The sequence below is a fragment of the Neopsephotus bourkii genome, unplaced genomic scaffold, assembly GCF_033783945.1.
Source record: "Neopsephotus bourkii isolate Nb327-2 ecotype Australia unplaced genomic scaffold, CSIRO-AGI_Nbou_v1 NB_1476, whole genome shotgun sequence".
Lineage (NCBI taxonomy): Eukaryota > Metazoa > Chordata > Aves > Psittaciformes > Psittacidae > Neopsephotus > Neopsephotus bourkii.
In genome coordinates this window covers 553,600-563,023 of record NW_026901952.1, presented here as the reverse complement: position 1 = coordinate 563,023, position 9,424 = coordinate 553,600, and positions in this window count along the sequence as shown.

Here is a 9,424-nt window from a genome sequence, read left to right as displayed (position 1 = left end):
AGAACTCAGCATACAAATAAAGTAGCACAGGAAGAGGTCAAAAGAGGCCAAGTGTGTTGGCTTCACGCAAGTATGTTATGCTATCAAAGGCAGCAAGTTTGTTTCCCACACAATATTCAGAGGTCCATATACCATCCACAGTGAAAAGCCCTTCCTGTTCTTGCCAAATCAAAGCCATACCTTGCAGTTGATCTTCAGTATTCAGAAAGATTCAGAAGAGGGTTTCTATACTCAGAAGTTAGGGATAACAATAAATGCTTTCTGATCCCTACAAATATGGATCAGAAGTCAGTTAGTGTAAGGCTATGATGTAAATGGCAACCATGTCTCACCATCAGGTTGTAAAACTTGTGGGTTCCCACTTGAAATTCAAAGAGTTGCTGCTTGAAGATTTATCAAGTCGTAAGTTCCTTGCCAAATGTGTCTTTAGAGGGCTATTTGTAGCTCCAGTCCTTCAGTAATTAGGACCTTAGTTCCTATTTGATATTTATTTTTTCACAGTTTTGTATGTTTGAACTATTTATAGTTTCAGCAGTTGTCTGCCCTTCAGATGGGAGTTATCCCCTCTCAGCCCTTATGTGGTGAGGCTAAACCAGCCAACCAGCCAAAAGCAGAACCCAAGCTGTACGGGTGAGCAAAGGACAGGGAATCATGCAGAGCAGAGTAAGCTGACCAGATGGTTCAGTTCTCCCTTTTCGCTTCCCTTGCTTGTGTATTACCAGAAAAAAAAAAAAAGGTTCACTGAGTCACTAAACATTTTTTGCTGCTGAAACCACAATTTAACCTGCCAATTCTTTCCTTGTTACAATGAGAGGGGCTTTTCATAGTAATCAGAATTGTTTTCTTTTCAGATACTCTATCTTGTGTTCTCCTGTTCCAATTTTTGTTGGACATCATTTTTTTTTCTGTTCACACACATCATTATCCTAACTGGAGCATGAGGCAAAAATGCTTAGTGGATGAGATACGCTTGGATTGTTTCTTATTTCCAGTCCATAGTTTCAGAGTACTAAACTTCTTTCTCTCCTTTTATTTTTTTTGCATGTGTGGCTATCAGGCTTGCATTGTACTTGCTAGCCTGTTGGCTAGCCTCTTTGGCTAGTTTGGGTCAGGTGTCCTGTCTCTGCTTCCTCCTGGCTTCCCCTCCTCCCTAGCAGAGCATGAGACTGAGAAGTCCTTGACTGGAGTAAACATTACTTAACATACCTATGTTTTTAGTTGTTGCAATAAGCACTGTTCTCAGACTAAAGTTGAAAACACAGCACTGCACCAGCTACTAAGAAGGAGAAAAATGACTGCTACTGCTTAACCCAGGACACGCTCTTTTTAAAAATCCTGCATTTCAGTTCTCCAAAATGGAAATTGTTGTGTTAAAAAGCTTAAAATAACATGAAACAAATTCTGGAAAGAGAAGTGCACATGTGGCATAAAACAGTTCTGTGGGAAAAAGGAATTGGTACTTCTGAAAATATGCCTACTGTGGTCTGCTCTCACCTGAGTTTCCAGCAGTTTTCCTGGGTCACAACTCTGTGCATGTCTGGAGTTAATTTCCCACCTGTCTCATGTCCTGTTTGTGCAGCAGTGTTCCTCCAACTCGTGATACTTTGCCCTCATGCCCCACTGAATGCAGACGTGCACTCTGCCTGGCCCCAGCTGCCTTTGCCCTGCACTGCTACTGGGACACAGCTGCCAAACCAATCAATTCTTCTCTGACATGGATGCCTGGAGAAGTCTGGTGCAGAGGATGAGCAATGGTAGCTATTAAAAATGAAAAAAACCTAAAATCTCAGATTTCCATGCATTCTTTGCAACCTTTTTCTAACCATGCCATCATTGCTTCTCTCTCTGTTCTTCATGGCCTTTCTTTCACTGTTACCAGTTGCTCCAGGGAGTTCTGTTTTCCACTCTTCCCCTGCTGCTATTGTGACTGACTCAAGCCTGTGTTGAAATGAGAATCACTTGTGAATATTTGGCCTGTGTCATGCCTTAAGTAGCTTGTGCTATTTCTAAGCTGTGTCAGCTGGGCAGTGGGAGGTCTGGAAGAAATGTGGGATTGAGCTTGCTTAAGAACAAGATCTGTCTGCAGATGTGCTCTCTATGCAGGTATTGCTGGTTTAAGCTGTTAAGATTCCATAAGCAAATCTCATCCTGGAATCAGTAACACTGGATTTCTTTCCATGCAGAAAGTCCTTAAAAAGCTTTGCCTCTGTTTAAACACCTGGTCCTGTATCTTCAAACTTGCAGATTTTGCAGTTTCTGGCTTCTGAAAATCTGCCTTAAAAATGTGTCTTTCAGGGTCTTTCCAAGTCCCACTAGTTCGTCCACCAGCTTGTTGCTTTGTGACCTCATTTTGCCCTTCTGTGCTGTGGAAATATGTTCTAACATTAGGAATGTGATATTTCATGTGTTGCTTCTCAATATGCTTATTGATACCACAAAGGTGGGAAGTGCATTAAAATTGCTTCTTACCGGGCGTACTGCCTGACTCTGGCTTGCTATTAACAAGGCAAGGGTTGCTTATCTCGGAGGATAAATTCCAGTAGACTAAAAAAGCTATTTTAAAATAGGTGATAGTGAAAATTTGTAAATTACTACTGTGGAAACATATTTTGATAATCTGAATTGAATATGGAGCTATATTCTTAAATCCAAAAAGGAGAAAGTGAAACACCAAGCATGCTGTGGTTCCACCTTGGAATAAGATAAAGGCACGTACTGGTGGGTCTGGAGAAGCAAGTAAATTCACTTATTTACCCTGTCAACACCCAGATTACTGCTAACTTCACCATGGCTGGATAATTAGACCTCTGTGGACTTAGAGCAAAGAATGCTAACTCCACAGACCTCGCCAAAGGCTTCTCAGGCAAAAGAAAATCTTATTTTGCACTGGCAGTGGATTGCGTTTTGCAACAGAAGAGGGAAGAAAGTCTAGAAAGTGTCTTGTAAAAGTAGAAGAGATGGTCATTTGGACTTTAACAGGCTATAGGTAACTCAGGGGTGCCTAGGAGGGATGTCTGTTATCAAACCCTGCATTCAGCAGCTCCAGTTAGCAGCCTCTCCTGACCATCTTGCATCTTTCATGCTGTTGGGTAAAGGTCTGAGCAAGTGCTAAGGATGAGGCTGAAGAGCTGCTGCTGCTGCAGCCAGCAGCAGCAGGGATAGCAACAGCTTCTGCTGGAAGTCCTCTTCTGTCCCATGTACACAGCAGACCTTGTCCTGTTCTTCAGAATAGAGACTGTGTAACAGCGTGCTGACCTAGGTGACCCCTTACTTTGAGTCATGCTGTGATCTGGAGCTAGGATGAAATACCATGTCAAGGCATCTGAACATACTGCTCTGACTGCAAGCAGTATGGACATGAGCCAGGGGGATGCCACTCTCACCTGATAAATCCTTGAATCCTGCTTTGTTTAGTTTTCAGCTAACTTCAGCTGTGTGATCTTGGTCTTACACCAGCAGAAATCAGCCAAGAAGAAGAGTGGAAAGCAAAGCAAAGCTGGTTTAGCAGGCGATACTAGATTTCTTCTGTGGGGGTGAGAAGATACTGAAATACCACTCAGTGGGAAAATGAAGTATCATTACTATACTAATGGCAAAAAAGTAGTGCACAGCAGCCACTACAGAAAGATCAGAGTCTGTGCCCACATACTGTGAACTGCCAGTCTGGAAAAGAAATCTGAAATATCACCTCAGTCATTATAGTAAGCTTTGATCCCAGAAAAAGAATCCTAAATAGAAATGTAGCTTAGAGTGCTTCCTAAGCAGCTAAGATTTTATGCATTGAACCATTCTCTGACATGATTTCAGGAATAAAAATTCCTAAAATCTTTAATTTTTTATTTAATCCACTATGATTGGGACTCCTTCTGTAAGGGGCCCCTCTGCACAAACTTTATACCTTCTAAAGCAGAGTTCATCCTCAGAGTCCATTCTTCAGCAGACTACACAGATAAAAAAGCATCCTTTTAATAAGGAATATTCCACCAGAGACAGAGAAAAAAATGTTCTGGTCATTGTGCAACAGCATCAGAAAACTAAAAAGCAACTTAGTCCTGAGTAAGTACTTGTTTAAAAGAGACATTTCAGGAAGTAAGGAGGAAAGTACATGCTTTCTTTTGTACAGAGGTGGGATTTTTAATTAATCAAGGATATCAGGATATCAGAAAGATTTACAGATCAAGAACCTTCCTGTAATTTGTAATCTTTGCCTCCAGCTGAAGGGCATCCTGAAGCTCCTGGACTGGATCACCTTTCCTATGAAGACAGGCTGAGGGAACTGGGCTTGGAGAAGAGAAGGCTCTGGGATGACCTTACATTTGGCTTTTCAGTTGCTAAAGGTTATCTGCATGAAAGCTGCAGAGGGGCTTTTTACAAGGGTGTGAAGTGATAGGACAAGGGGAAATGGCTTTAAGATGACAGAGGGGAGACTGATACTGGAACTCAGAAAGAAGTTCTTCCCCATGAGGATGGTGAGACACTGAAACAGGTTTCCCACAGAAGTTGTGGCTGCAAGTGTTCAAGGCCAAGTTAGATGAGGCTAGGAGCAGCCCTGCCTGTGGCAGAGGGGTTGGAACTAGATGGTCTTTTAAGGTCCATTCTAACCCAAACCTTTTATGATTCTGTGATTCTATGACTTGGTATCTGGGGTTGGGCACATGTGGGTGCTGAATAACAACTTAAAAGAGGCTAAAGACATTCCTTTACCATTAACTAGGCAGGGCCCAGTGACCACCATTCAAAATACATGTGTATAGCTCATGGCATAAATATGCATGTGCGTGTGTGACAGAACACTTGTGTGCATAGGCATGCACTTGCTTATAAATAGAGAAGCAAGCTCTTTTTGCTGCAAGAGCTGTGAACTTTCCTTAGTAATTAACTGTGCTTTTAACATCTCTCTTCTCATTTGCCCAAAGAAGCAAAGGCAAAGCGGAGTGACCTGAAGTCATGGAGCCAACTGAAGATACTAGATAGCTAAACTGAGGCACTAAGAGAATCAGAAACATTAACTACCATTGTTTCATGGCTTGTGTGGCTGATACTGGCCCTGGAGAAAAACATGCACTTGAAGAAAGATTCACAGGCAGCAAACTCATTTTAGTAAAAATTACTGATTTTGTGTATTTAATGGCACACGACACAACTGCATATATAGATAAATAGACATTTTTTCTGGTTTGGCATGGCTAGAAAAATGTGTGACAACCTAATGTAGAAGGGAGAAGAAATCTTAAACTGCCTTTGTTTCCTTCCTACTGTGAGCATTTTACAATTGACTGCAAGCGACCCCACGTACTTTTGGCCTGCAGCCCATGCAGATATTTCTTGGATGAAGTCTGGCAGGTGTTTACAGAACATCTCGATTGAGACTGCTCATTGAATGGAATGAGGAAGAAGAGTATTTTCCAATGTTGATAATGATAAAACTTTTTTGAGAGGAACACCTACAGTTTCAAGCTCTTTAAGACTTTTTTTTTTTTCTGACAAGCTTTTGTGAGTGGATATTTCCCTCAAATTGAATAACTGTGTAAAAGAGAACTGAAAAAAGTAACTGTGTTTTACATCAAAATGATCTTACTAGCTGCAAAGTGGAAGTACGGTTTGCTTAAATAGCTTACTTGCAAAACTAGTTATCTAAGAATTTGTCTAATTCTTCACATAAATGAGGGCTAGAAATCTCTTTGGCTTGTCTCTAGTGTCTGAGAGAGTTCAAAGCACAGTAATTTTCCATCATGCCCTTTGAAATGCTGCAGTAGAGAGAGCATGGTTTAGTTGGCGCGCACGTCAGTGTGTAATTACTATTACTGAAATATGTCCATAGCCATGGTTTGTGCTGCAGAACATGTACTTATAAGAGAAATCTCTCAAATAGACAAATTGGAAGTGTGAGTATCAGCAACAGATGCTCACACAGATCAAAGAACAGAGAGAGAAGGCTGCAGAATTAAAATCTACCCACTTTGCCTGCTCCTTGATTTCAGACTTGTGTTATTTAAAATCAACTGAAGACATTAGTGTTTGTTACTGTGATGTTAGCATAAAGGAGTGAAACAGTGGCAGAAATCTCACATTTGCAGACAGCATGAAGCTTTGGCATTCAGAAGCAAGTTGTTTTCCAGCTGTCTCTCCTGGGTCGTGGTGAAGGCTCACAATGGTACAGCAGTATTATTAACTATTCACATGCCAGCTAAAGCTTCTAGAAACGGCAAAGAAATGATGGGATTATTAACAGTGTTGTGCTGGCTTCCAAAATTTAGTGAAGCTTAGGAAGGTGTGCCATCACATTCTTTGTTTCTCCTGATTCCTGCTGTCTCCCACCTGGTGCTATGGGCATGCCCTGATGCAGTTTCACCGGGAGTCTGCACTTGCCTCACATGCACTCCTGTGTGAAGGTAACACATCCCTTGAAAGGGTACCTGTGCTGCTTTCTTCTTCCCTGGTACAGAAGTCACTAATTTGCTGGTGGTAATGTGTTCTGCAGCTGAAATAGCCATCCTGCTGTGTCCTCTGAGGTCAAGGCCTTCCTCTGGGAGGAAGTCTATGTTGTGTAAGGGCTTGCACACATCAGGGAAGCCTGTGCCACTAAAACACTTGTGCAAACACAGCGCTATAATGCCAGGCTGCCTGGACTCTCCCCATCCTCAAGGAGTTTGAGGTATTTTTTAACGTTTCAGGACGCTCTGGAGTAAACTTTGCTAGGTTTTGCCATGCAGGGCTGTAATGATGCAGACAAACTAGTGAAGGGCAGAAGAAGGAAAGAGATACAGTGGCTCAGCAAGCAGGGAATCCTTAGCAGCAGGGCTAAAGTTTCATCAGTCAGGGAGGAGCACTTGTGCAGCTGTTTGGCACAAGCCCCCTGGAAAGTTAAGAAAATTCTCAAGACAAGGTGTGGAAGCAGACGAATTACTTTTTTTCTTGGAAAATTCTTTTTTTCTTTTTCTGATTATATTCTTGCACCTTATGTATGAGGAAACATGCAGAAAAATGGGGACAGCCAGTAATAACATTACAGACGACATGGCTAATGCAGGAAATGTTTCTAAGGAAGGCTGTTTCGCATAGCAGCTCACATCATTCTGGGCCCCAAAGAGTGTTCTTGTAAAGTGTGCAGGAGTGAGGCTGTGTGATTACCTTGCTCTTTTGCTGCTGGGGGGATTTTGCAGCTACAAGTTTCTGAATTAGTGGTGTGCTTCTTATCAAGACATGGTATGTTAAAATTAAATTCATGGTCATTCAGAGATGGGAATACACTGTGTTCACTTCTGTGCAACGTGGAATTTTGCCAGGCATGTTAAAATCTCGGTTGTCACAGAGTACAGGGAACTTCTCATTAAGCTAACAGTAGTTGCGGTTTCAAGCACATAGAAACCTTTCAAAAATGTATTTTCAACATAGCTTGGCAAATTTCTGGTTTTGATAGTCTTGTGCTTTTCAGCCAGCTTTCACTCTTGATATGCTGTTGTAAACTATCACATCAAAGTGGTTTTGGAACAGTGTGTTTTATAGTATCACAGCCCATCAAACCAGACTGATAACTAAGAACATGCTTCTGCTCAACTTCTTCCTGTGAGTAGAGTCACTGCTCTCACGAGCAGTGTACTTTATGCATGACTCTTAGCCAAATGCTAAGTACGCAGGAGACACTGCATGTTTTCCAGCTGTTAGTGCCATTAGTTAGTCTTTCACGGGATAATCTAGGTTGGATGGGAGCTCAGGATGTCTCTCATACAACCTCCAAATGAACGCATGGCCAGCTGTAAAACCAAGGCCAGGCTCCTCAGGGCTTTAACCAGTCGGGCCTTGAAAATCTTGGTGGTAAATATTTCTTACAGAGTCATCTAGCCACTCTGAACATATAAAGAAATATGAAAAGGCTGTTTCTGTATTCTTAAAAAATTGAGTTCTTCCTGTTTCAAATGGCACATAAAAACCTAAAAGGAAGGGACACACAGCATGTTTAAGACAGCATTAGGAATGTTTCTCAAACTCTAAAATTAAATGAATGTGACAATCGGATATAGGTGTGATGAGAGGGCTCAATTAATTTGTGCCTGTGTAGCATTTATGGTGGGAGCTCCATAAATAAGCTGAGGAAACCTCTCTTACAGCTGATGCCAGACTTAGAGATGCCAACTAAAATCCATGCTCTCAATAAAGGGAATGAAATGAGCCAGGCAAAAGACCTGGCTCTACCATGAGAAGAAATGAGGACTGCTGTTCCATGCAGGAACTGATAGTGCCTTGGCATTCTTAGGCAGTCCTCTCTGGGGAGTAGGCCTCCTGTCTGCCCTTCTGCCTTTTTGCTTTGAATGACTGGACCAGAAATTGTTTTTGTAGCCCCAGTCCTGCAGCAAAGGAAGTCATCAACTGTGCCAGTATCATGTATGCAAACAGGAGGGCTGAGGGGTTCTCTGTGAAACCCTTTGGATTTAGGATTTTCTGAATAAAGTATCTGCCTTCACAAATATATTTTGTTAGACGTGGGGCTTTTTCAGTTATGTTGATGAGAGGCTGAGGCAAGGAGGATGAAATATGAGCATGTGAATCACCATACCATGAATTAATTATAAGTTGCCATCCTTTTTGTTACAGATACTTAAATCCTTATAAGTCTATTAGTTAGTACTTACTGAGACTGCAGCTAATTTTGGAGAGTTTAAAGAGGAACAAGCTGGTATACCTGGAGCCTTCTTATACAGGAGCTTCTTATGCAGGAGTTAATAGATGTCGTGCATCTCCAACCTCCCAACACACCTCATGAGCCCATCGCTTAACCCCCAGCCATGAAATATAAGGTGTGACCTTCACAGGGCAGAGCCCTTACAGTCCTTGAGGGGGACTTCAGTGCTCAGCCCTGTTGTGGATGCATGGAGTGACCTGACATTTCACAACTTGAGTCCCAGCTGGTGGGAAACCCTCATGCTCCATGTCCTTATTCATGTGTGACTCAATAGTGTATTTTGATAGGAAGCATGTCATTTGCCTTCAGTTTCCACCAAGGATGCAGAAATAGGAAACAAGTGTATAAACTGCTACTTGTCTGGGAAAGAGTAGTGCTTGACTCTTGCTCCTGTGTTCGGTCTGACAGCATGCACGTTGAAATGTGATTTAAGCAACACCTATGTGAGATGAGTCATAGAGCGCTGAACACATGTTGCATGACTTCCTCGTAAGAAGTGTTAAACAGCTGGTGTACAACATTGAACCTATCATTTCAGAACAGAAACTTCAAGCATGCAAGTTAACAGGTGTCCCTGCAAAATGCTGGGCCCATCAGGAAAGACTGATCTTTAAATATTCAAGTGATTGCATTTGCTTTGGTGACAAGTCGCTAAGCAACCTGGACTGCATCAAGGAAATACAGCCTCAGCAGTGCTTCTCAGTAGCATTGGCATCTTTGGCATTGAATCACCATGAATACCAT